The following is a 27651-nucleotide window of genomic DNA, read 5'->3' on the forward strand; positions in this document are numbered from 1 at the left end:
CTTTTTTACACATTACGGCAGACAGAGTCCCCCTTTTACACATTACGGCTGGATAGGTCCCCCTTTTACACAGTACGGCATGCAGATTCCCCCTTACACCCCCACTACCCTTAGAGTGTAGTGTAATGAAGTGTAGTGTAATATAGTGTACTGTAGTGTAATATAGTGTAGTGTAGTATAGTGTAGGCACTTATGTGATGCGTACGTTTTTCCAGCGCTGTTGCCGGCTCCTGACTCCTCTGCACAGTCTGTCCACTTCACAGGCAGAGAGGGGCGGGCCGCTGCTGCTGACTTTACACAGCATGACAGCGAGCAATCAGCGGCTCCAGCTGGTCGGAGCTTGGGGCTTCTGCGGGCGCAAGGTACAGGGGAGCGGGAGGGCGGCCGTCAGCGGGAGGGCTATTTCGGCCACTTGGGGTGTATGTAGAAGGTGCGCCCACAGGGCAAGTGCGCTGTGAGCAATGCACCTTCTGCACACACCTAGTTACGGCCCTGTCAAGCGCCTACTATGGAGAGAGACATTTCATCATTTCGCTCTTATTCTAAAATTACATTTTCCAATGCTATCTTTTTCCCACTAATTCTGAGCTGAAATCTTTATACAATTTCCTTTTCCTACTTAGGGGGTAATTCAGATCTGATTGCAGCAGCAAATTTGTTAGCAGTTGGGCAAAACCATGTGCAGTGCAGGTGGGGCAGATGTAACATGTGCAGAGAGAGTTAGATTTGGGTGGGGTGTGTTCAAACTGAAATCTAAATTGCAATGTAAAAATAAAGCAGCCAGTATTTACCCTGCACAGAAACAATATAACCCACCCAAATCTAACTCTCTCTCTGCACATGTTACATCTGCCCCACCTGCACTGCACATGGTTTTGCCCAACTGCTAACAAATTTGCTGCTGTGATCTGGTCTGAATTAGGGGGTACGGGTCGTTGGGTCGACCCAAATTAGGTTGACCACTAAAGGTCGACAGGTCAAAAGGTCGACATGAGGTTTTTGTACTTTTTTTTTTTTTGTGTTGTTTTCTTTGTAAAGTGACCGGGAACACCAATTAGTGCACCGTGTCCGCTCACCATGCTTCAGGCAAGGTCACCGTTCTCAGTCGTAGTCCACATGGATTGTAAAGTATGAAAAACTCAAAATTTTTTGACCTGTCGACCTAGTGTCCCTGTCGATCTAATGCATGTCGACCTAATGACTGTATCCTGAATTAGGCCCATGGTACACTGACCTCACACCATGCACTTATCTCAGGGCTGCGCGGTATTTCAGCCAATGCAGCAATATTCTCACCGCCAGCTGGTCTATGACGTAGGACATGGAATGTCGCTTAACAGAGCATGTACAGTGTGCACGGGGCATGTACAGTGTGCACGGGGCATATACAGTGTGCACGGGGCATGTACAGTGTGCACGGGCATGTACAGTGTGCACGGGGCATGTACAGTGTGCACGGGGCATGTAGTGTGCACGGGGCATGTACAGTGTGCACGGGGCATGTACAGTGTGCACGGGGCATGTACAGTGTGCACGGGGCATATACAGTGTGCACGGGGCATGTACAGTGTGCACGGGCATGTACAGTGTGCACGGGGCATGTACAGTGTGCACGGGGCATGTAGTGTGCACGGGGCATGTACAGTGTGCACGGGGCATGTACAGTGTGCACGGGGCATGTACAGTGTGCACGGGGCATATACAGTGTGCACGGGGCATGTACAGTGTGCACGGGGCATATACAGTGTGCACGGGGCATGTACAGTGTGCACGGGGCATGTACAGTGTGCACGGGGCATGTACAGTGTGCACGGGGCATGTACAGTGTGCACAGTGTACTGGAATTGTGCAGTTCCATTCTTCCTACACTGAATATCCTGAAAACATGCACCGGTGTTTCCACACTGTATATCCTGACAAGCTGCACCAGTGTCATACAACATTACAGAACAATAAGATCTTTAATTTGGTGCCACAGGTTGTCTTGTCCATTTGTTTACAAAATGAAGGATGGTTCATCTGACCATACAATACAATTCCTGTATCTCCAGTGTATGACCCTTGGCTTGCCTCTGACCTTACTCCGGCCTTATCCCTGTGGCTGTTTCCTGGATCTCCAGTGTATGACCATTGGCTTGCCTTTGACCTTACTCCGGCCTTATCCCTGTGGCTGTTTCCTGTATCTCCAGTGTATGACCCTTGGCTTGCCTCTGACCTTACTCCGGCCTTATCCCTGTAGCTGTTTCCTGTATCTCCAGTGTATGACCCTTGGCTTGCCTTTGACCTTACTCCGTCCTTATCCCTGTGGTTGTTTCCTGTATCTCCAGTGTATGACCCTTGGCTTGCCTTTGACCTTACTCCGTCCTTATCCCTGTGGTTGTTTCCTGTATCTTCAGTGTATGACCCTTGGCTTGCCTTTGACCTTACTCGTCCTTATCCCTGTGGCTGTTTCCTGTATCTCCAGTGTATGACCATTGGCTTGCCTTTGACCTTACTCCGGCCTTATCCCTGTGGCTGTTTCCTGGATCTCCAGTGTATGACCCTTGGCTTGCCTTTGACCTTACTCCGGCCTTATCCCTGTGGCTGTTTCCTGGATCTCCAGTGTATGACCCTTGGCTTGCCTTTGACCTTACTCCGGCCTTATCCCTGTGGCTGTTTCCTGGATCTCCAGTGTATGACCCTTGGCTTGCCTTTGACCTTACTCTGGCCTTATCCCTGTGGCTGTTTCCTGGATCTCCAGTATATGACCCTTGGCTTGCCTTTGACCTTACTCCGGCCTTATCCCTGTGGCTGTTTCCTGGATCTCCAGTGTATGACCCTTGGCTTGTCTTTGACCTTACTCCGGCCTTATCCCTGTGGCTGTTTCCTGGATCTCCAGTGTATGACCCTTGGCTTGCCTTTGACCTTACTCCGGCCTTATCCCTGTGGCTGTTTCCTGGATCTCCAGTGTATGACCCTTGGCTTGCCTTTGACCTTACTCCGGCCTTATCCCTGTGGCTGTTTCCTGGATCTCCAGTATATGACCCTTGGCTTGCCTTTGACCTTACTCCGGCCTTATCCCTGTGGCTGTTTCCTGGATCTCCAGTGTATGACCCTTGGCTTGCCTTTGACCTTACTCCGACCTTATCCCTGTGGTTGTTTCCTGTATCTCCAGTGTATGACCCTTGGCTTGCCTTTGACCTTACTCTGGCCTTATCCCTGTGGCTGTTTCCTGGATCTCCAGTATATGACCCTTGGCTTGCCTTTGACCTTACTCCGGCCTTATCCCTGTGGCTGTTTCCTGGATCTCCAGTGTATGACCCTTGGCTTGCCTCTGACCTTACTCCGACCTTATCCCTGTGGTTGTTTCCTGTATCTCCAGTGTATGACCCTTGGCTTGCCTTTGACCTTACTCCGTCCTTATCCCTGCGGCTGTTTCCTGGATCTCCAGTGTATGACCCTTGGCTTGCCTTTGATCTTACTCCGGCCTTATCCCTGTGGTTGTTTCCTGTATCTCCAGCGTATGACCCTTGGCTTGTCTTTGACCTCGTTCCTTTCTTATTCCTCTGGCTTTTCTCCAGTCTATGATCTTTGGCTTGCTTGTGACCTTCCTTTACACTACTTCTGTAGCTGTTTCCTAGCTATTTCGTGCACCAGATACCCCCCCCCCTTTTTTTTTTCTTCAAATCAAGTGATTTTTTTTTCATTAAAAGAAACAAAAACAGAAGACGACAACAACAACAACAACAATCATGTACTATTCTTTGGTGCCTATCACGTTAGATACCTCAATGTGACTCATATACCGCCTTTAGTATTATTTCTATTGATAGTGTAGAATTTTACATTGCATTTACGTTTAGCAATAAGGGGGTAATTCAGACCTGATCGCTGCCGTGCGTTTTCTCACAGCCTGTGATCACGTCTGAACTGCGCATGCACCGCAATGCGCAGGCATGACGGACCGCAGCAACGGGGATCGCCGGGCAGCGATGGTGCGCAATTTCCGAACGCACGGGCGATCGCAAGGAGATTGACAGGAAGAGGGCGTTTGTGGGTGGCAACTGACCGTTTTCAAGGAGTGTCCGGGAAAACGCAGGAGGGACCGGGCGTTTAGAGGGAGGGTTTCTGACGTCAGCTCCGGCCCCGATCATCGCAGCGGCTGAGTAAGTCCTGGGCTGTGCAGAGACTGCACCTAGATCTCACTAACTCTTCCTATTGGTGTTGTTTAGCCAAGCCACCCATTGTCCAACTGAGTGCCAGCTGCGTACCAACACGGTGCCCCCCCCCTCCCGGGCACCAGGAACTGTTTGCATATCCTGGTTAATCAGCAGCAGTGGCTTCACCTCTTTGCAAGCTGCTTTGTCTGAATCCTTTCTGAAAGCCTACGGGGATCTGATGGGTAACCGGCCAGACGCTGGCTCTGGAATGCTGGACTAAACGAAGCACAGATGGGCTTTGGATTTCAGTGTGAGCATGGGGACACAGCTGTGCAGAGGCAGGCAGGATCTCTTTAGTATGTGTGCGCAATCAGTTCAATGTGATTTTGTAAGATATTCCATTTCAAAGACGTATGCTACGAGAATGTACAGGTTATATAGTCTACTAGCCCTTTCTTCATGGGGTAAGTAGTCCAACGTCCATGACCTATAACCAGCCCACCCAAGTGACACTTTCCATTGGAACTTTCTCATCCTTGACACATTCCATTGGATGACCTAGAGTGGTCAGTTGTCAGTCAAGTAAGATAACTGGACCTACGTACTCATGTTGGTAGCACAAATCTGGCATTCTTGGTATGTCAGTTATACCACAACCATAAGCACTTTGACCTGGACAACAAGCATCGGCCCCGATTCACTTGTACCAACTCCTATTGCTGCCAACTGCTTACTGAACAAAGGTGCATGCACTCATTAGGCCTAGTTAGTTCCTATCCCGCTTTAGGGCGGATCCGCCAATATGATTCTAAAATATGGTGATGCTCATCCACAGTGGGTTTGGGGGAACTATTGTACCCTTCACCAGTCTTCAGAAAGGCTACAAACACCCCTGAATACATGATAGCAACTCAGTATCTAAAATAGATAACAAGGGAAAGAGATAAAGGCAGTGGTGGGATTCAGCCGGTTCGCACCGGTTCTTCAGAACCGATACCTAATGTTAGGTATGGTTCTGAGAACCGTTTGTTAATGAGCGCCGCCAGCATAGGTGCAGATTCCGTTACCCCAGTAGAGCTTGCCGCCGCTGCCCCCGCAGTAGATTGAGACGCGCTGGGGGCTGCAGAAGCGCTTCTGTACCATAGCAATGAAAAAAAAAACAACCAAAAATGGCCGCCGCCATGGAGGAGACAGAAGCTAGAGGTCACATTTGACCTCTAGCGCCTGTCACCTTGGCGGCGGGCATTTTAAGAGGGTGTTTTTTTTTACACTACTATGGTACAGAAGCGCTTCCACAGCCCCCAGCGTGTCTCAATCTACTGCGGAGGCTAGCAGGAACCACTGATGCCCGCACCCACCCTCCCTACTTTACTGATGCAGCGGCCAGGAGATACCTGGCAATACGCAGGAAAGCCCTGGCAACGCACAGGAGACCCCCTAGCAACACATATGAAACCCCTGGCAATGCACAGGAGACCCCTAGCAACGCACATGAAACCCCTGGCAACGCACAGGAGACCCCTAGCAACGTGCATGAAACCCCTGGCAACGCACAGGAGACCCCTAGCAACGCGCATGAAACCCCTGGCAACGCACAGGAGACCCCTAGCAACGTGCATGAAACCCCTGGCAACGCACAGGAGACCCCTAGCAACGCGCATGAAACCCCTGGCAACGCACAGGAGACCCCTAGCAATGTAAGTGGCATTATTGTGTGTGGGCATAAAATGGTGTCAGGGCCATAACTGTGTGTATCATAATATGTAATTGGCGTTACAGTGTGTGGCATAACGCATAATGGGTGTTATTTGAGTATTAAATGCATGAATTATTAAACTACCTTTCGGTATACTTAAAATGGTCATTAGGACATGATAGAACCTGTTGTTCATTTATTTGAATCCCACCACTGGATAAAAGGCGTGTGGGTCACCATGAGGGACAGATCTGTAGAAGAGAGCCCAGCGTGACTGAGCAGAATGACTAGGTGTTCTCCATGTGTCCCTTCACTGTCCTCACACCTCTGTCACAGGTTCTCAGACATTGTTCCCAGGTAATCTAAAGGGCGTGTGGGTCACCATGAGGGACAGATCTGTAGAAGATAGCCCAGCGTGACTGAGCAGAATGACTAGGTGTTCTCCATGTGTCCCTCCACTGTCCTCACACCCAGAGCCGGCCTTAGCTATAGGCAGGCTAGGCATTTGCCTAGGGCATTCAAGCATGTCTAGGGGCATCCAAGCAGGTCCCTGCAGCATCTCATGCTGAGAGGGACAGTCCGCAAACTAACTGTTACTTTCCAAATGTATTCAATCAGTACTTGTATACACTGCTGTTTACATTTGTAAAAAAAAATGCACACTGTGCCTTTAACTTCCTCTGACATGCTTGAATGCCGCTGACTTGTGAGACCTCAGACAGACAGCAGAAGCCAAGTAAATGCAATTCCTGGACCTGTGACATTTTCACTGACTATATAAGGTTATTACGGGATCCGGTCTGAAGATCGACAGTGTCTAGGTCGACAATGTTTAGGTCGACCACTATAGGTCGACAGTCACTAGGTCGACATGGATGGAAGGTCGACAGGGTTTCTAGGTCGACATGTGCTAGGTCGACAGGTCTAAAGGTCGACATGAGTTTTTCACATTTTTTTTATTTTTTTATTTTTTCATACTTAACGATCCACGTGGACTACGATTGGAACGGTAAAGTGTGCCGAGCGAAGCGGTAGCGGAGCGAAGGCACCATGCCCGAAGCGAGGGGACGCGGTGCACTAATTTGGGATCCCGGTCACTTTACGAAGAAAACGACACCAAAAAAATAATAATCCTCATGTCGACCTTTAGACCTGTCGACCTAGCACATGTCGACCTAGAAACCCTGTTGACCTTCCATCCATGTCGACCTAGTGACTGTCGACCTATAGTGGTCGACCTAAACATTGTCGACCTAGACACTGTCGATAAAACGAACCACACCTGGTTATTACTGGATGGCTTCTATAACACGTGTATTTTGGAAGACTGCTTCACAGAAACCTGACATCACCTATACTGCTTGTGCACATAGGGGAGGGGGACCCTGTTATCCTGTGTCCCTTATCCCTGTGCAATTCCCATGTGTCTGCAGGGACATAACATGGGCAATGTTCTCCCCACACTTTATTTCCTAGTCAGTCCATGCCGTAAAATTCCCCTGCCATCTAGCACTGTAACGTGGTCAGTAAGTTGCGTTGTGCTATTTTCTATATGAAACATCAGTGCAGCGTGACTTTCGGACACATCAGACTGGAGGGCAGAGCATTTAGCTCCCACAGTATAAAGTAAAGGGCATGCAGTAACAGACACCAGCAAACACACTGAATAGTGAAGAGAATGGACAGTTTCTACATGTTTGATACTGGTCTTTTTGTATAACCAGCAAGTGTGGCAGTATCTGTGGCAGTATATGTGTATTATGGGCATTACTAATGTGGGGCATATGTGTAAGGTGCATTACTGTGTGGCATTATGTGTATTATGGGCATTACTAATGTGGGGCATATGTGTAAGATTCCTTTACTGTGTGGAATTATATGTATTATGGCCCTCATTCCGAGTTGATCGGTCGCAAGGCGAATTTAGCAGAGTTACACACGCTAAGCCGCCGCCTACTGGGAGTGAATCTTAGCTTCTTAAAATTGCGACCGATGTATTCGCAATATTGCGATTACTAACTACTTAGCAGTTTCAGAGTAGCTTCAGACTTACTCTGCCTGTGCGATCAGTTCAGTGCTTGTCGTTCCTGTTTGACGTCACAAACACACCCAGCGTTCGCCCAGGCACTCCCACCGTTTCTCCGGCCACTCCTGCGTTTTTTCCGGAAACGGTAGCGTTTTCAGCCACACGCCCCTGAAACGCCGTGTTTCCGCCCAGTAACACCCATTTCCTGTCAATCACATTACGATCGCCGGAGCGATGAAAAAGCCGTGAGTAAAATTACTTTCTACATAGCAAAGTTACTTGGCGCAGTCGCAGTGCGAACATTGCGCATGCGTACTAAGCGGATTTTCATTGCGATGCGATGAAAAATACCGAGCGAACAACTCGGAATGAGGGCCTATGGTCATTACTGTGTGGCATTGTGCAGAGTTGAACTGGCCCACAGGGTACCCCCCCGGTGGGCCCCACTACCTGAGCGTTGCAGGTACAGTTGCAGAACTAGCGGCGGAGCTAGGGGGCACCAGACAAAATTTTGCCTAGGGCATCAAATTGGCTAGGGCCGGCTCTGCTCACACCTCTGTCACAGGTTCTCAGACATTGTTCCCAGGTAATCTGTGCTCAGCAGGCAATACACAATGGACATAGGGGGTAATTCCTAGTTGATCGCAGCAGGAAATTTGTTAGCAGTTGGGCAAAACCATGTGCACTGCAGGGGAGGCAGATATAACATGTGCATAGAGAGTTAGATTTGGGTGTGGTGTGTTTAATCTGCAATCTAGATTGCAGTGTAAAAATAAAGCAGCCAGTATTTACCCTGCACAGAAACAAAACAACCCACCCAAATCTAACTCTCTCTGCAAATGTTATATCTGCCCCCCCCCTGCAGTGCACATGGTTTTGCCCAACTGCTAAAAAATTTCCTGCTGCGATCAACTTGGAATTACCCCCATAATTCATATATTGGATGTCGGGTAACTGGAGACCGCTGTTTAATTAAAGTATTAGGGACAGGAGGAGAAAGACCAGGATTACAGGAAACGGCTAATTATTGAATTGAGACAAGTTTAACAGTCTGGTGTTAGACCTGATTATACCGCTCTCTACACCCATTTACTGCATATATGATGGTATGAGCACTGGTCATGTGTACAAATGGGGATACGGTCAACCATACTTAGGTCAACCACTATTGGTCAACATGCATTAGGTCGACAAGGTCACTAGGTCGACATGTACTAGGTCGACATGGAAAAAGGTCGACATGCGTTTTTCACGTTGTTTTTAAATTTTTTTTAACTTTTTCATACTTTACGATCAACGTGGACTACGATTGGGACACGGTGCACTAATTGGGGTTCCCGGTCACTCTACGAAGAAAACAACACCAAAAAAAGTTAAAAAAACTCATGTCAACCTTTTTCCATATCGACCTAGTACATGTCAACCTAATGACCCTGTCAACCTAATGAATGTGGACCAATAGTTGTCGACCTAATGCCTGTCGACCTAAGTGTGGTTGCCCTAATGACCCATACCCATACAAATGCTATGGGGGTATTTCTGAGAACTGTACACGGCCGGTCACATTATACGGTCACTAGTGATAATTTACCCCAAAGTGGCGGTCTCTGTGCAAATATAGAGAACGTATAGTGTTGGGTCAGGTATAGAAGGTATGCTGGCCATACACCAGGATGACCAGCATCCGATCCATTCCGGGCACGATTTCCCTTCAATTCCCCCGGCAGCTGTGGACACATGATTTGAGGCTCTGGCCACACGACGGGTCATTAAACGATGATGGTGTGTCTCACTCTCCAAAAAAAAAATAAAAAAATTCCAGGGTAATCTCAAAATCGTACGATGCATCGTATGTACATAAAACATGGTGCGATGTGCATACGATTACAACGTATAATATGGGCTGCACATATAATCATTCGATGCAACCCGCTGTACCGCGCATCGCATCGTAATTGTGCATAAAACATGCATGATGTGCCCACAATGCGTCAATCGAGGCGTCAATATCGCGTATTCGTACACGATATCGACCTAATCTTTGACCAGCATTAGACATTTCAAGGATAGACAGTCATTAGGTCGAGGTCAACAGGGTCAAAAGGGCCAACACACACAAAAAAGTGTTTTTAATTTTTTTTTACCCAAATTTGTTGAAATGTGTCCCCTCGAAGGCTCACCATGCTTCAGGCTCGATGGCATTCCACCAACCCTGTATATACACATCATAAACTAATGTGTGTTGTAGGTCACATGTACACATATTCTCACATTCTAAACACTTAACACATTAATACCATAACACAGATGGGTGTGGTTCATTAGATCGAGATACATTGGGTCGACCCCGTTTAGTCCACATGCATTAGGTTTTTTCCCACTTTTTCTTTAACGCTGCCGGCGAAGGGTGGTTGCGAAGTGCACATGTGCGGCAGGCATTCTCACAAGCACATAGGTCTTCAATCCACAAAGGCATTGGTGAATTGGTAATATCGTCTATAGGTGTCATTACCTAGAGGCAGAAAGTTACCCTTTCCGCTGCTTGGGTGAAAGCCTGAGCGGCCCGAACTCCGGAACGCCGGACCGGCTTCCTGCAGCGACTTGTGCCCATCCCTGTGTATGTGACGACGGTCACACAGCAAACAGTTCAAGGAGACATGCACAGAGAGCTCCACTGCACATAGCTGGTCCGGCGTTCTGGAATCCGGACCGTTCCGGCTGTCACCTAATCCCGCCTCGGAGAAATCTCTGATTTCGTTTGATACAAGCTTGTGATAAAAGACCCAAAGCAGTAAAGAGCATTTTATCCTGAGGTCTTGCTACAAAATTGATTTTTCAATGTTTCATAAATAGAGCCCATAGAATCATACGAATACATTCACTTATTTTAGTATAAGGCAAGAACATTAAAACACATTTCTAGATATTATTGACATTGGTAATAAGAACACCACTACCTACAACTGTATAAAGTTTGTTTTTCTAGTATTTGTTTTACAGACACCTGTTATAGCAGCAAGGCCCAGATTACATTGTTAATTATATTTGCTTATTAATTAGGCACACAAAGTCTACGCCTAAAGGATGTTTTTCCTTCCTGCTCACAGTACCGCCCTGAGCCTGATCTGTATTACACCGATTGGAGGAGTCCTAAATAACAGACATGTCCGATTTATCCGTACTCCCACCGCTCATACCACGTAAGTCACGTAATCTCTTTGGCCCATATTCAATTAATGCTTACCACAGGCTTGTAGCTCCGGAGTTATTCAATTACAAGCCCATTTGTTCATGCAGTAAGCCCACATCTAATGCACATTAACCCATAGATTTCAGGTGAAGTGCCCGGAGCTGTAAGCTACTGTAACACGCTCAGCGGCCGCTGTAAGGGCAAAATCCCTATTTAGCGCAGATTTTTGTTCCCACCGCAGGAGAATGCAAGCAGAAATCTGCGTTAAGTGCATTTAAGTCCTTTAGATGCTCCTGACATGCAGACTGTAGTGCAGCCGGAGCGTCCTTTAGATACCCCAGACATGCAGACTGCCGTGCCGCCGGAGCGTCCTTTAGATACCCCAGACATGCAGACTGCCGTGCCGCCGGAGCGTCCTTTAGATACCCCAGACATGCAGACTGCCGTGCCGCCGGAGCGTCCTTTAGATGCCCCAGACATGCAGACTGTAGTGCAGCCGGAGCGTCCTTTAGATGCCCCAGACATGCAGACTGCCGTGCCGCCGGAGCGTCCTTTAGATACCCCAGACATGCAGACTGCCGTGCCGCCGGAGCGTCCTTTAGATACCCCAGACATGCAGACTGCCGTGCCGCCGGAGCGTCCTTTAGATGCTCCAGACATGCAGACTGCCGTGCCGCCGGAGCGTCCTTTAGATGCCCCAGACATGCAGACTGCAGTTTCGCTGCAGTGTCCTTTAGATGCTCCAGACATGCAGACTGCCGTGCCGCCGGAGCGTCCTTTAGATGCCCCAGATATGCAGACTGCCGTGCCGCCGGAGCGTCCTTTAGATACCCCAGACATGCAGACTGCCGTGCCGCCGGAGCGTCCTTTAGATGCTCCAGACATGCAGACTGCCGTGCCGCCGGAGCGACCTTTAGATGCCCCAGACATGCAAACTGTAGTGCCGCCGGAGCGTCCTTTAGATGCCCCAGACATGCAGACTGTAGTGCAGCCGGAGCGTCCTTTAGATGCCCCAGACATGCAGACTGTAGTGCAGCCGGAGCGTCCTTTAGATACCCCAGACATGCAGACTGCCGTGCCGCCGGAGCGTCCTTTAGATACCCCAGACATGCAAACTGCCGTGCCGCCGGAGCGTCCTTTAGATACCCCAGACATGCAGACTGCCGTGCCGCCGGAGCGTCCTTTAGATGCTCCAGACATGCAGACTGCCGTGCCGCCGGAGCGACCTTTAGATGCCCCAGACATGCAAACTGTAGTGCCGCCGGAGCGTCCTTTAGATGCCCCAGACATGCAGACTGTAGTGCAGCCGGAGCGTCCTTTAGATGCCCCAGATATGCAGACTGTAGTGCAGCCGGAGCGTCCTTTAGATGCCCCAGACATGCAGACTGCCGTGCCGCCGGAGCGTCCTTTAGATGCCTCAGACATGCAGACTGTAGTGCAGCCGGAGCGTCCTTTAGATGCCCCAGACATGCAGACTGTAGTGCAGCCGGAGCGTCCTTTAGATGCCCCAGACATGCAGACTGTAGTGCAGCCGGAGCGTCCTTTAGATGCCCCAGACATGCAGACTGTAGTGCAGCCGGAGCGTCCTTTAGATGCCCCAGACATGCAGACTGTAGTGCAGCCGCAGCGTCCTTTAGATGCCTCAGACATGCAGACTGTAGTGCAGCCGGAGCGTCCTTTAGATGCCCCAGATATGCAGACTGTAGTGCAGCCGGAGCGTCCTTTAGATGCCCCAGATATGCAGACTGTAGTGCAGCCGGAGCGTCCTTTAGATGCTCCAGACGTGCAGACTGTAGTGCAGCCGGAGCGTCCTTTAGATGCCCCAGACATGCAGACTGTAGTGCAGCCGGAGCGTCCTTTAGATGCTCCAGACATGCAGACTGCCGTGCCGCCGGAGCGTCCTTTAGATGCCCCAGATATGCAGACTGCCGTGCCGCCGGAGCGTCCTTTAGATGCCCCAGATATGCAGACTGCCGTGCCGCCGGAGCGTCCTTTAGATGCCCCAGATATGCAGACTGCCGTGCCGCCGGAGCGTCCTTTAGATGCCCCAGACATGCAGACTGTAGTGCAGCCGGAGCGTCCTTTAGATGCCCCAGACATGCAGACTGTAGTGCAGCCGGAGCGTCCTTTAGATGCCCCAGACATGCAGACTGTAGTGCAGCCGGAGCGTCCTTTAGATGCCCCAGACATGCAGACTGTAGTGCAGCCGGAGCGTCCTTTAGATGCCCCAGACATGCAGACTGTAGTGCCGCCGGAGCGTCCTTTAGATGCCCCAGATATGCAGACTGCCGTGCCGCCGGAGCGTCCTTTAGATGCCCCAGATATGCAGACTGCCGTGCCGCCGGAGCGTCCTTTAGATGCCCCAGATATGCAGACTGTAGTGCAGCCGCAGTGTCCTTTAGATGCTCCAGACATGCAGTTTCGCCGCAGCGTCCTTTAGTTGCTCCAGACATGCAGACCGCAATGTGAAACAGCCAGTTCTGCTCTTATCGGCGCTGGTGGCCCCACCCCTTACACATGATGTAATTCGCCTCGGGGGCATGGGTGACAAAGGGCACAAATAAGCCTTGTCATAGTGCTATATGTAGATGCACCTATGACTAGTGTATGGTTATTACTACCTAATGTGCAGAAAAATATTCATTTATTAACAGATATTAACATAGCGCACACATAGGGGGTAATTCAATTCAGTGTGACGCTGTGCATCGCTGTGATATGCCCGGCTGCACACATATTGACCATGTATGGAAGGGCCGACACTGCAAGTTTTCCCTCGTACCTCTATGGTTTTGGAACAGCACATCGCATCCATTGCGCTGAATTTACTCCCCCCCCCCCCCCCCCCATATTCCCCGTTGCGCTTTACAGAGATTATTTGTCCATTCACATCAGTCCATGACATTTAATAAAAATATCTATTTATGACAGATGCAGAAAGCGTAACATAGCCAGCAAAGCTGTATGAACCTTCCAAACATGGTGAGAATACTGAGACTGCTATCTAAATGATTCCCACACTGCATCTAACTAAATAAAAACATACAGATGTGTCCTCGTACATCCAGCCTGAATACGCCACGCAGCAGGAGACGCCTGGCGTGAGTGAGCTTCCAGGTTCCGTGCAACTCCATTAGTGGCTGGTGTCCGGCGTAACTCCATTAGCGTCTGGTGTCCAGCGTAACTCCATTAACATCTCGTATCCGGCGCACCTCCATTAGCGTCTGTTGTCCCGCACATCTCCATTAGCGTCCGTTGTCCCGCGCATCTCCATTAGCGTTTGGTGTCCCATAAAACTCCATTAGGGCCTGGTGTCTCACACATCTCCATTAGCGCCTGGTGTCCCGCGCAACTCCATCAGCGCCTGGTGTCACGCGCATCTCCTTTAGCGTTTGGTGTCCCATAAAACTCCATTAGCGCCTGGTGTCTCACACATCTCCATTAGCGCCTGGTGTCCCGCGCAACTCCATCAGCGCCTGGTGTCACGCGCATCTCCTTTAGCGTTTGGTGTCCCATAAAACTCCATTAGCGTCTGGTGTCCTGCACATCTCCATTAGTGCCTGGTGTCCCGCGCATCTCCGTTAGCGTCTGGTGTCCCGTGCATCACCGTTAGCGCCTGGTGTCCCGGCAATCTCCATTAGCGTCTGTTGTCCCGCACATCTCCATTAGCGTCTGTTGTCCCGCACATCTCCATTAGCGTTTGGTGTCCCATAAAACTCCATTAGCGCCTGGTGTCCCACGCATCTCCATTAGCGTCTGGTGTCCCGCGCATCTCCATTAGCGTCTGGTGTCCCGCGCATTGCCATTAGCGCCTAGTGTCCCGCACATCTCCATCAGCGCCTGGTGTCCCGCACATCTCCATTAGCGCCTGGTGTCCCGCACATCTCCATTAGCGTCTGATGTCCCGCGCAACTCCATCAGCGCCTGGTGTCCCGCGCATCTCCATCAGCGCCTGGTGTCAAGCGCACCTCCATTAGCATCTGGTGTCCCGCGCATCTCCATTAGCGTTTGGTGTCCCATAAAACTCCATTAGCGTCTGGGGTCCTGCACATCTCCATTAGCGTTTGGTGTCCCATAAAACTCCATTAGCGTCTGGGGTCCTGCACATCTCCATTAGAGCCTGGTGTCCCGCGCATCTCCATTAGAGCCTGGTGTCCCGCGCATCTCCATTAGAGCCTGGTGTCCCGCGCATCTCCATTAGAGCCTGGTGTCCCGCGCATCTCCATCAGTGCCTGGTGTCCCGCGCATCTCCATTAGAGCCTGGTGTCCCGCGCATCTCCATTAGAGCCTGGTGTCCCGCGCATCTCCATCAGTGCCTGGTGTCCCGCGCATCTCCATCAACGCCTGGTGTCCCGTGCATCTCCATTAGCGCCTGGTGTCCCGCGCATCTCCATTAGCGTCTGGCGTCCTGCGCATCTCCATTAGCATTTGGTGTCCCATAAAACTCCATTAGCGCCTGGTGTCCCACGCATCTCAATTAGCGTCTGGTGTCCCGCGCATCTCCATCAACGCCTGGTGTCCCGCGCATCTCCATTAGCGTCTGGTGTCCCACGCATCTCCATTAGCGTTTGGTGTCCCGCGCATCTCCATTAGTGTCTGGTGTCCGGCGTAACTCCATTAACATCTGGTATCCGGCGCATCTCCATTAGCGTCTATTGTCCCGCACATCTCCATTAGCGTTTGGTGTCCCATAAAACTCCATTAGCGCCTGGTGTCCCACGCATCTCCATTAGCGTCTGGTGTCCCGCGCATCTCCATTAGCGTCTGGTGTCCCGCACATTGCCATTAGCGCCTAGTGTCCCGCACATCTCCATCAGCGCCTGGTGTCCCGCACATCTCCATTAGCGTCTGATGTCCCGCGCAACTCCATCAGCGCCTGGTGTCACGCGCACCTCCATTAGCGTCTGATGTCCCGCGCAACTCCATCAGCGCCTGGTGTCCCGCACATCTCCATTAGCGTCTGATGTCCCGCGCAACTCCATCAGCGCCTGGTGTCACGCGCACCTCCATTAGCATCTGGTGTCCCGCGCATCTCCATTAGCGTTTGGTGTCCCATAAAACTCCATTAGCGCCTGGTGTCCCGCACATCTCCATTAGCATCTGATGTCCCGCGCAACTCCATCAGCGCCTGCTGTCACGCGCACCTCCATTAGCATCTGGTGTCCCGCGCATCTCCATTAGCGTTTGGTGTCCCATAAAACTCCATTAGTGCCTGGTGTCCCGCGCATCTCCATTAGCGTCTGGTGTCCCATGCATCTCCGTTAGCGCCTGGTGGCCCACGCATCTCCATTAGAGCCTGGTGTCCCGCGCATCTCCATCAGCGCCTGGTGTCCCGCGCATCTCCATCAGCGCCTGGTGCCCGCGCATCTCCATCAACGCCTGGTGTCCCGCACATCTCCATTAGCGTCTGGTGTCCCGCGCATCTCCATTAGCGTCTGGTGTCCTGCGCATCTCCATTAGCGTTTGGTGTCCCATAAAACTCCATTAGCGCCTGGTGTCCCACGCATCTCCCTTAGCGTCTGGTGTCCCGCGCAACTCCATCAACGCCTGGTGTCCCGCGCATCTCCATTAGCGTCTGGTGTCCCGCACATTTCCATTAGCGTTTGGTGTCCCATAAAACTCCATTAGCGTCTGGTGTCCTGCACATCTCCATTAGCGTTTGGTGTCCCATAAAACTCCATTAGCGCCTGGTGTCCCACGCATCTCCATTAGCGTCTGGTGTCCCGAGCATCTCCATTAGCGTCTGGTGTCCCGCGCATTGCCATTAGCGCCTAGTGTCCCGCACATCTCCATCAGCGCCCGGTGTCCCGCACATCTCCATTAGCGTCTGATGTCCCGCGCAACTCCATCAGCGCCTGGTGTCACGCGCACCTCCATTAGCATCTGGTGTCCCGCGCATCTCCATTAGCGTTTGGTGTCCCATAAAACTCCATTAGCGTCTGGTGTCCTGCACATCTCCATTAGCGTTTGGTGTCCCATAAAACTCCATTAGTGCCTGGTGTCCCGCGCATCTCCATTAGCGTCTGGTGTCCCGTGCATCTCCGTTAGCGCCTGGTGTCCCACGCATCTCCATCAGTGCCTGGTGTCCCGCGCATCTCCATCAGCGCCTGGTGTCCCGCGCATCTCCATCAACGCCTGGTGTCCCGCACATCTCCATTAGCTTCTGGTGTCCCGCGCATCTCCATTAGCGTCTGGTGTCCTGCGCATCTCCATTAGCGTTTGGTGTCCCATAAAACTCCATTAGCGCCTGGTGTCCCACGCATCTCCATTAGCGTCTGGTGTCCCGCGCATCTCCATCAACGCCTGGTGTCCCGCGCATCTCCATTAGCGTCTGGTGTCCCGCACATTTCCATTAGCGTTTGGTGTCCCATAAAACTCCATTAGCGCCTGGTGTCCTGTGCATCTCCATTAGCACCTGGTGTCCCGCGCATCTTCATTAGCGCCTGGTGTCCCGCGCATCTCCATTAGCATCTAGTGTCCTGTGCATCTCCATTAGCGCCTGGTGTCCCACGCATCTCCATAAACGCCTGGTGTCCCGCGCATCTCCATTAGCGTTTGGTGTCCCATAAAACTCTATTAGCGCCTGGTGTCCCGCGCATCTCCATTAGCGCCTGGTGTCCCGCGCATCTCTATTAGCGTCTGGTGTCCCGCGCATCTCCATAAACGCCTGGTGTCCCGCGCATCTCAATTAGCGTTTGGTGTCCCATAAAACTCTATTAGCGCCTGGTGTCCCGCGCATATCCATTAGCGCCTGGTGTCCTGCGCATCTCCATTAGCATCTGGTGTCCTGCGCATCTCCATCAGCGCCTGGTGTCCCGCGCATCTCCATTAGCGTTTGGTGTCCCATAAAACTCCATAAGTGTCTGGTGTCCTGCACATCTCCATTAGCGTCTGGTGTCCTGCGCATCTCCATCAGCGCCTGGTGTCCCGCGCATCTCCATTAGCATTTGGTGTCCCATAAAACTCAATTAGCGCCTGGTGTCACGTGCATCTCCATTAGCGCCTGGTGTCCCGCGCATCTCCATTAGCGCCTGGTGTACCGCGCATCTCCATTAGCATCTGGTGTCCTGTGCATCTCCATAAACGCTTGGTGTCCCGCGCATCTCCATTAGCGTCTGGTGTCCTGCACATCTCCATCAGTGCCTGGCGTCCTGCGCTTCTCCATCAGCGCCTGGTGTCCCACACACCTCCATTAGCATCTGGTGTCCTGCGCATCTCCGTTAGCGCCTGGTGTCCCACGCATATCCATTAGCGCCTGGTGTCCCGCGCTTCTCCATCAGCGCCTGGTGTCCCGCACACCTCCATTAGCGCCTGGTGTCCCGCGCATCTCCATCAACGCCTGGTGTCCCGCACATCTCCATTAGCGTCTGGTGTCCCGCGCATCTCCATTAGCGTCTGGTGTCCCGCGCATCTCCATCAACGCCTGGTGTCCCGCGCATCTCCATTAGCGTCTGGTGTCCCGCACATTTCCATTAGCGTTTGGTGTCCCATAAAACTCCATTAGCGCCTGGTGTCCTGTGCATCTCCATTAGCGCCTGGTGTCCCGCGCATCTCCATTAGCGCCTGGTGTCCCACGCATCTCCATTAGCATCTGGTGTCCTGTGCATCTCCATTAGCGCCTGGTGTCCCGCGCATCTCTATTAGCATCTGGTGTCCCGCGTATCTCCATCAACGCCTGGTGTCCCGCGCATCTCCATTAGTGCCTGGTGTCCCGCGCATCTCTATTAGCGTCTGGTGTCCCGCGCATCTCCATAAACGCCTGGTGTCCCACGCATCTCCATAAACGCCTGGTGTCCCGCGCATCTCCATTAGCGTTTGGTGTCCCATAAAACTCTATTAGCGCCTGGTGTCCCGCGCATCTCCATTAGCGCCTGGTGTCCCGCGCATCTCTATTAGCGTCTGGTATCCCGCGCATCTCCATCAACGCCTGGTGTCCCGCGCATCTCCATAAACGCCTGGTGTCCCGCGCATCTCAATTAGCGTTTGGTGTCCCATAAAACTCTATTAGCGCCTGGTGTCCCGCGCATATCCATTAGCGCCTGGTGTCCTGCGCATCTCCATTAGCATCTGTTGTCCTGCGCATCTCCATCAGCGCCTGGTGTCCCGCGCATCTCCATTAGCGTTTGGTGTCCCATAAAACTCCATTAGCGTCTGGTGTCCTGCACATCTCCATTAGCGTCTGGTGTCCTGCGCATCTCCATCAGCGCCTGGTGTCCCGCGCATCTCCATTAGCATTTGGTGTCCCATAAAACTCAATTAGCGCCTGGTGTCCCGTGCATCTCCATTAGCGCCTGGTGTACCGCGCATCTCCATTAGCATCTGGTGTCCTGTGCATCTCCATAAACGCTTGGTGTCCCGCGCATCTCCATTAGCGTCTGGTGTCCTGCACATCTCCATCAGCGCCTGGTGTCCTGCGCTTCTCCATCAGCGCCTGGTGTCCCACACACCTCCATTAGCATTTGGTGTCCTGCGCATCTCCGTTAGCGCCTGGTGTCCCACGCATCTCCATTAGCGCCTGGTGTCCCGCGCTTCTCCATCAGCGTCTGGTGTCCTGCGCATCTCCATTAGCGTTTGGTGTCCCATAAAACTCCATTAGCGCCTGGTGTCCCACGCATCTCCATTAGCGTCTGGTGTCCCGCGCATCTCCATCAACGCCTGGTGTCCCGCGCATCTCCAATAGCGTCTGGTGTCCCGCACATTTCCATTAGCGTTTTGTGTCCCATAAAACTCCATTAGCGCCTGGTGTCCTGTGCATCTCCATTAGCGCCTGGTGTCCCGCGCATCTCCATTAGCGCCTGGTGTCCCGCGCATCTCCATTAGCATCTGGTGTCCTGTGCATCTCCATTAGCGTCTGGTGTCCCGCGCATCTCCATCAACGCCTGGTGTCCCGCGCATCTCCATTAGCGTCTGGTGTCCCGCACATTTCCATTAGCGTTTGGTGTCCCATAAAACTCCATTAGCGCCTGGTGTCCTGTGCATCTCCATTAGCACCTGGTGTCCCGCGCATCTCCATTAGCGCCTGGTGTCCCGCGCATCTCTATTAGCATCTGGTGTACCGCGCATCTCCATCAACACCTGGTGTCCCGCGCATCTCCATTAGTGCCTGGTGTCCCGCGCATCTCTATTAGCGTCTGGTGTCCCGCGCATCTCCATAAACGCCTGGTGTCCCACGCATCTCCATAAACGCCTGGTGTCCCACGCATCTCCATTAGCGTTTGGTGTCCCATAAAACTCTATTAGCTCCTGGTGTCCCGCGCATCTCCATTAGCGCCTGGTGTCCCGCGCATCTCTATTAGCGTCTGGTGTCCCGCGCATCTCCATAAACGCCAGGTGTCCCGCGCATCTCCATAAACGCCTGGTGTCCCGCGCATCTCAATTAGCGTTTGGTGTCCCATAAAACTCTATTAGCGCCTGGTGTCCCGCGCATATCCATTAGCGCCTGGTGTCCTGCGCATCTCCATTAGCGTCTGGTATCCTGCGCATCTCCATCAGCGCCTGGTGTCCCGCGCATCTCCATTAGCGTTTGGTGTCCCATAAAACTCCATTAGCGTCTGGTGTCCTGCACATCTCCATTAGCGCCTGGTGTCCTGCGCATCTCCATCAGCGCCTGGTGTCCCGCGCATCTCCATTAGCGTCTGGTGTCCTGTGCATCTCCATAAACGCTTGGTGTCCCGCGCATCTCCATTAGCGTCTGGTGTCCTGCACATCTCCATCAGCGCCTGGTGTCCTGCGCTACTCCATCAGCGCCTGGTGTCCCACACACCTCCATTAGCATCTGGTGTCCTGCGCATCTCCATCAGCGCCTGGTGTCCTGCGCATCTCCATCAGCGCCTGGTGTCCCGCGCTTCTCCATCAGCGCCTGGTGTCCCGCACACCTCCATTAGCATCTGGTGTCCCACGCGTCTCCATTAGCGTTTGGTGTCCCATAAAACTCCATTAGCGTCTGGTGTCCTGCACATCTCCATTAGCGTTTGGTGTCCCATAAAACTCCATTAGTGCCTGGTGTCCCGCGCATCTCCATTAGCGTCTGGTGTCCCGCACATCTCCATTAGCGTCTGATGTCCCGCGCAACTCCATCAGCGCCTGGTGTCCCGCGCATCTCCATCAGCGCCTGGTGTCACGCTCATCTCCATTAGCGTCTGGTGTCCCGCGCATCTCCATCAACGTCTGGTGTCCCGCACATCTCCATCAACGCCTGGTGTCCCGCGCATCTCCATTAGCGGCTGGTATCCCGCGCATCTCCATTAGCGGCTGGTGTCCAGCGCATCTCCATTAGCATCTGGTGTCCTGCGCATCTCCATCAGCGCCTGGTGTCCCGCGCATCTCCATTAGCATCTGGTGTCCCGCACATTTCCATTAGCGTCTGGTGTCCCGCTCATCTCCATTAGCGTCTGGTGTCCCGCGCATCTCCTTCAGCGCCTGGTGTCCTGCGCATCTCCATCAGCATCAGGTTTCCCGCGCATCTCCATTAGCGCCTGGTGTCCCGTGCATCTCCATTAGCTCCTGGTGTCACGCGCATCTGCATTTGCGTCTGGTGTCCCGCGCATCTCCATCAACGTCTGGTGTCCCGCGCATCTCCATCAACGCCTGGTGTCCCGCGCATCTCCATTAGCGCCTGGTGTCCCGTGCATCTCTATTAGCATCTGGTGTCCCGCGCATCTCCATCAACGCCTGGTGTCCCGCGCATCTCCATTAGTGCCTGGTGTCCCGCGCATCTCTATTAGCATCTGGTGTCCCGCGCATCTCCATTAGCGTCTGGTGTCCCGCGCATCTCCATTAGCGTCTGGTGTCCCGCGCATCTCCATTAGCGTCTGGTGTCCCGTGCATCTCCATTAGCATCTGGTGTCCCGCGCATCTCCATTAGCGTCTGGTGTCCCGCGCATCTCCATTAGTGTCTGGTGTCCCGCGCATTGCCATTAGCACCTAGTGTCCCGCGCATCTCCATCAGCGCCTGGTGTCCCGCGCATCTCCATTAGCGCCTGGTGTCTCGCGCATCTCCAATAGCGTCTGGTGTCCCGCGCATCTCCATTAGCGTCTGGTGTCCCGCGCATCTCCAATAGCGTCTGGTGTCCCGGGCACCTCCATTAGCGTCTGGTGTCCTGCCAATCTCCATTAGCGTCTGGTGTCCCGCTTCTCACTACCATTTATTTAGGACAATTGGGCAACTTCCCCACTTTACCCCTGTCTAACGTTTAGGGGCCCATTTAGGGGGAGATGTATCAAACCTTAGAGAAACGTGGAGAAGTTGCCCCCATATCAGCTTCTCGCTACCATTTATTTAGGACAGTTGGGCAACTTCTCCACTGTACCTCTCTCTAACATTTGATACATCTCCCCCTTAGAGGTCCATTTATCATGGATTGCGTAGTGAAAGTGATCTGGGCGGGATCTTACCACCCAGGATCACATAGCAATATTCAATCCTATCGGCTGGATGTATCATGCAGCACAGCCAGGGAGAGTGGCTCCGAAAAGCCCCTGGTATTCTGATCAGAGGCGTAGCTAGGGTTTTCGGAGCCCAGGGCAAGATGGAAAATGGCGCCCCCCCCCCCCCCCCAAAAAAAAACCAACTCCAAAAGAAGCATGTGGGCGCGTGGCGGAAAAATGGGCGTGGCCACACACCAGAAGGGGTGTGGCCACTGAAAATGGCCCGCAGTGCCAGTTACATTGCCCCACAGTGCCAGATACAATGCCTCACAGTGCCGGATACATGCCCCACAGTGACAGATACATTGCCCCACAGTGCCAGTTACATTGCCCCACAGTGCCAGTTACATTGCCCCACAGTGCCAGATACAATGCCCCACAATGCCAGATACAATGCCCCACAGTGCCAGTTACATTGCCCCACAGTGCCAGTTACATGCCCCACAGTGCCAGTTACATGCCCCACTCAGTGCCAGATACATGCCCCACTCTGTGCCAGATACATGCCCCACTCAGTGCCGGTTACATGCCCCACTCAGTGCCAGATACATGCCCCACTCAGTGCCAGTTACATGCCCCACTCAGTGCCAGTTACATGCCCCATTTAGTGCCACTTACATGCCCCACTCAGTGCCAGTTACATGCCCCACTCAGTGCCAGTTACATGCCCCATTTAGTGCCAGATACATGCTCCACTGTGCCGCCCCCCTCCCCCGGTCACTCACCGCTTGTTGATGATATGTGAGGGGAGGAGAGCGCAGCGCAGCGCAGCTCCTCTCCTTCCCCTCACCGCTCCAGGTCTACGGCGGCTGTCTGGCGCCGGTTCGCTAGCCAATTAGAGCTCGCGGACCGGCAGCCAATCAGGAGCCGGTCCGCAAGCTCTGATTGGCTAACGCCGCCGGAGACCGAACACAGCAGCGCTGCTGGCAGGGTAGATGCTAGAATCAAGTGGGCTAAGGGACCTTTTCCATCTGGGGGAGGAATCACGACACAAGGGGGAGGAGCTAGGCCAGCGGGATAGTTCCTCTACTATCCACGCCACCAACTATTACCTTTAGTAATCAGGTGGCGAGTGAAGCGAGCCACCGAGCCCGAAGCGTGGCGAGCGAAGCGAGCCTGCGAGGGTACTTTTCGGGTACCCTGTTCGGCCGTAGCTCCTTCCCCTGGTGACGTGTCTCCTCCCCTAAGTACGTCAGAAGGTCCCTTCTGCCACTCCGATATAGACTCAACCCTGCTGGCAGCGCTCTCCTCCCCTCACATTTCGGCTTGACGGGGGCGAGTGGGGCATGATGCCCTGGCCGCCGGCGGCGCCCCCCTCTTCTGCCCAGGGCACGTGCCCCACTCGCCCTACCCTAGATACGCCTCTGATTCTGATACAATGTCATGTACACTGCACCTGTGAAACAAGTATTGCAGACCACCCAACTCCAATTTTCAGTGGGTCAGTGCAAATTTGAGGGCTTTGTCCAGGAACCACCGATGGGCCCCACTACCTGGAGGCCCACCCCCTCCTCTAGGGATCAGATTCCAGATTTACATTATACTGCACAGGACTATGGTGTACTCTCTACAGTGCATTATACATTATACATATGTTACATAATACTGCACAGGACTATGGTGTACTCTCTACAGTGCATTATACATTATACATATGTTACATTATACTGCACAGGACTATGGTGTATTATCTACAGTGCATTATACATTATACATATGTTACATTATACTGCACAGGACTATGGTGTATTCTCTACAGTGCATTATACATTATACATATGTTACCTTATACTGCACAGGACTATGGTGTATTATCTACAGTGCATTATACATTATACATATGTTACATTATACTGCACAGGACTATGGTGTACTCTCTACAGTGCATTATACATTATACATATGTTACATTATACTGCACAGGACTATGGTGTATTATCTACAGGGCATTATACATTATACATATGTTACATTATACTGCACAGGACTATGGTGTATTATCTACAGTGCATTATACATTATACATATGTTACATTATACTGCACAGGACTATGGTGTACTCTCTACAGTGCATTATACATTATACATATGTTACATTATACTGCACAGGACTATGGTGTATTATCTACAGTGCATTATACATTATACATATGTTACATTATACTGCACAGGACTATGGTGTATCATCTACAGTGCATTATACATTATACATATGTTACATTATACTGCACAGGACTATGGTGTATTATCTACAGGGCATTATACATTATACATATGTTACATTATACTGCACAGGACTATGGTGTATTATCTACAGTGCATTATACATTATACATATGTTACATTATACTGCACAGGACTATGGTGTATTATCTACAGTGCATTATACATTATACATATGTTACATTATACTGCACAGGACTATGGTGTATTATCTACAGTGCATTATACATTATACATATGTTACATTATACTGCACAGCACTATGGTGTATTATCTACAGGGCATTATACATTATACATATGTTACATTATACTGCACAGGACTATGGTGTATTATCTACAGGGCATTATACATTATACATATGTTACATTATACTACACAGGACTATGGTGTATTATCTACAGTGCATTATACATTATACATATGTTACATTATACTGCACAGGACTATGGTGTATTATCTACAGTGCATTATACATTATACATATGTTACATTATACTGCACAGGACTATGGTGTACTCTCTACAGTGCATTATACATTATACATATGTTACATTATACTGCACAGGACTATGGTGTATTATCTACAGTGCATTATACATTATACATATGTTACATTATACTGCACAGGACTATGGTGTATTATCTACAGTGCATTATACATTATACATATGTTACATTATACTGCACAGGACTATGGTGTATTATCTACAGGGCATTATACATTATACATATGTTACATTATACTGCACAGGACTATGGTGTATCATCTACAGTGCATTATACATTATACATATGTTACATTATACTGCACAGGACTATGGTGTATTATCTACAGGGCATTATACATTATACATATGTTACATTATACTGCACAGGACTATGGTGTATTATCTACAGGGCATTATACATTAAACATATGTTACATTATACTGCACAGGACTATGGTGTACTCTCTACAGTGCATTGCTGTTATCAGTCTGGTACATTATCATGCATGCACTAACAGTATTTACTATATATATTTATCAAGGGGCCCAGACCATGCACTCCCTAATGGTTAGCCAAGCCAATGTGGTGGCTGGCCACACCCTCTCTGGAGACTGGCCACACCCCTACCACTGCATCCCCCCCAGTGGGCCCTTCATGCCCCAGTCCAAAACTGGCTTTATCCCACTTGGCATTGTCCCGATCGGGCCAGAATGTTGGGAGGCACGTCTGATCATTGCTGCGTTGCTTTGCGTGCGCCTCATTGAAATGATGTTTTTAGGGTAGGTGAGCATGAGTTTTTGTGGGCACACCATGGTTTTGTAGGTGCATGCTCGGGTTGTACCCAACTACTCTATCAAGTTGTTAGGGGAGATATTATATTATACTTATCTACTCTCTGGAGGACATTGATACTGGGTTCCTGAGAGAGTAGGCACGACTCCCGCATGACATCCATTTCCCAATGTGAAGTGAGCCGTTTGGGGCTTGGTGACGCAATTTGCAGCAAATTGCCTTATCGGGGCCTATCCCTCGCTTTACAATGCTGCATTCACCATGTTGTGCACTTTCCTTGTTAATGGATGAGACACTAAAAAACTATTTGTTCTGTTTTTAATATTCTAATTTCCCAGAGTGCACAGAACAGTCTTACAGCACAACCAGATCACAGAGCACAGGAGGCCTGTAACTGGGCCAAACCACCACACAGCGCTGCCTGGACAACTCAGTCTTCTACCGTCATTCAGGGTAAAGTTCTCATTGGTTTGAGATTATTAGCGCCTTCACTTCCAGAGGACACAACGATCACAAACTCCAAATGATCGGATCCATTTGTAAATTTCGTTCTTACTATATAAAAGGGATTCTGCACAATTCTCCACGTCTTATCCTCCCAATTTATTTTTAATGAATATGTTTTTATATTAAAATTTTACACAGTGAAAATTCATGGCATAAAGCTAAGCAGAGAAATATTGTTCTAGATAGGTTAATGAAGGAATGTTATTTAATCTTAATAATATAAAACGGAACATCGGGTATTGATTTATTAACGAGCAATGCTCTAGGGCAGGGGTGTCCAACCTTTTACCTTCCCTGGGCCACATTAGAAGATGAAAATTTGGTTTGGGCCGCACATAAAATAAAACAACAGTAACGATACCTGATCATCCAAAAAAACCATAGAAAACATAGTTAACATATTAAACTTACTTGTAGCTGTGCCCCTGTAGCTGCATCCCTTGTAGTTGTGCCCCTGTAGCTGCGCCCCTTGTAGCTGTGCCACTATAGCTGCGCCCCTTGTAGTTGTGCCCCTGTAGCTGCGCCCCTTGTACTGTGCCCCTTGTAGTTGTGCCCCTGTAGCTGCGCCCCTTGTACTGTGCCCCTTGTAGTTGTACCCCTTGTAGTTGTGCCCCTGTAGCTGCGCTCCTTGTACTGTGCCCCTAGTAGCTGTGCCCCTGTAGCTGCGTCCCTTGTAGTTGTGCCCCTGTAGCTGCGCCCCTTGTAGCTGTGCCACTATAGCTGCGCCCCTTGTAGTTGTGCCCCTGTAGCTGCCCCCTTGTACTGTGCCCCTTGTAGCTGCCCCCTTGTACTGTGCCCCTTGTAGTTGTGCCCCTGTAGCTGTGCCCCTTGTACTGTGCCCCTTGTAGTTGTGCCCCTGTAGCTGTGCCCCTTATAGTTGTGCCCATGTAGCTGCCCCCTTGTACTGTGCCCCTTGTAGCTGCCCCCTTGTACTGTGCCCCTTGTAGCTGCCCCCTTGTACTGCGCCCCTTGTAGTTGTGCCCCTGTAGCTGCCCCCTTGTACTGTGCCCCTTGTAGTTGTGGCCCTGTAGCTGCCCCCTTGTACTGTGCCCCTTGTAGTTGTGACCCTGTAGCTGCCCCCTTGTACTGTGCCCCTTGAAGTTGTGGCCCTGTAGCTGCACCCTTGTACTGTGCCCCTTGTAGCTGCCCCCTTGTACTG

General features: G+C 51.2%; 1 long non-coding RNA gene across 3 annotated transcripts in view; it reads left to right on the forward strand.

Moving 5' to 3' along the window:
• LOC134943938 (uncharacterized) overlaps positions 1-26580 on the forward strand; it is a 33719-nt gene extending 7139 nt beyond the window's left edge. The window contains exons 1-4 of one of the 3 annotated variants that reach the window (XR_010181835.1): positions 5400-5836; positions 10922-11061; positions 13983-14033; positions 26324-26580. This is a non-coding gene — a long non-coding RNA (uncharacterized LOC134943938). Of the gene's footprint in view, positions 1-5399; positions 5837-10921; positions 11062-13982; positions 14034-26323 lie in introns of those variants that run through there. The other 2 variants (XR_010181836.1, XR_010181834.1) reach the window with 2 other exon arrangements.
• Positions 26581-27651: the final 1071 nt, after the last annotated feature.

This window comes from Pseudophryne corroboree, chromosome 7 (assembly GCF_028390025.1).
Source record: "Pseudophryne corroboree isolate aPseCor3 chromosome 7, aPseCor3.hap2, whole genome shotgun sequence".
Taxonomy (NCBI): Eukaryota; Metazoa; Chordata; class Amphibia; order Anura; family Myobatrachidae; genus Pseudophryne; species Pseudophryne corroboree.